Source organism: Schistocerca nitens, chromosome 1, assembly GCF_023898315.1.
Source record: "Schistocerca nitens isolate TAMUIC-IGC-003100 chromosome 1, iqSchNite1.1, whole genome shotgun sequence".
NCBI classification, from domain to species: Eukaryota; Metazoa; Arthropoda; class Insecta; order Orthoptera; family Acrididae; genus Schistocerca; species Schistocerca nitens.
This window is the reverse complement of record NC_064614.1, coordinates 972339152-972340068: the sequence shown is the minus strand read 5'-3', so window position 1 is coordinate 972340068 and position 917 is coordinate 972339152. Positions and strand designations below refer to the sequence as shown.

The 917-nt window shown below is 46.3% G+C and overlaps 1 pseudogene; it reads left to right on the top strand.

Annotated features, from left to right (window-relative positions):
- Positions 1–580: 580 nt before the first annotated feature.
- LOC126209866 (5S ribosomal RNA) lies at positions 581–699 on the top strand (annotated as a pseudogene).
- The last annotated feature ends 218 nt before the right edge of the window (positions 700–917 follow it).

Here is a 917-nt window from a genome sequence, read left to right as displayed (position 1 = left end):
AGTGTTTCGTTGCCACCATAGTGTTATGTCTCTAAGCATCTGTTGTTTGGTTTTCCCTCTCCCTTGACCAGTACGGATATTTCAGCAAGCACCACCTAAGTTGTAATCGTAATTCACCTGTATTACACCTATATTGCATTACCTTACATCTGCATGCTGTCCGACAACACTTACTTAAGTTCTCGGAAGAAGCTTCATCAGACCTCTTTAAGACTATTTTTCTACAGTGCCACCCTCCAACAGTATGTGGGGAAAAGTAGACACAAAATCCGAGCGAGTTTTGATTTCTCGTATTTCGTTAACATGATCATTCCTCGATGTGTACATGGTAGTCAACAAAATATTTTCGCATGCAGAAGAGAAAGATGCTGATTGAAAGTTCGTGAGAAGATCTCCTTGCAATGAAATCGCCTTTGTTTCAATGACTGTCATCCACTGTTATCCCCTTATCATTCCAGCCTGTTCTTCTCATCATTTCCACTTTTCCCACCACAAAGGTGTCCCCTATTTCCTTTCCCTCCTTCCCATGGCTAATACTGGTATCAAATCTCCTTTTTTCTGACATCATTTGAGCTGCATAGCCAACAGCCTTGCCGCAGCGATAACACTGGTTCCCGTCAGATCACTGAAGTTAAACGCTGTCGGGTTTGGTTAGCACTTGGATGGGTAACCGACCGGGACTGCCGAGTGCTATTGGCAAGCGGGCCGTACTCAGCCATTGTGAGGCCAATTGAGGTAGTACTTGACTGAGAAGTAGCGGCACCGGCCACGAAATTGACAATGGCAGGGAGATCGGTGAGCTGAGTATGTGCCCCTCCCATCGGCATCCGGTGACGCCTAAGGGCTGACGATGACATGGCGGTCGGTCGATACCGTTGGGCCTTCAAGGCTTGTTTGGATGGTGTTTGTTTGTTTGT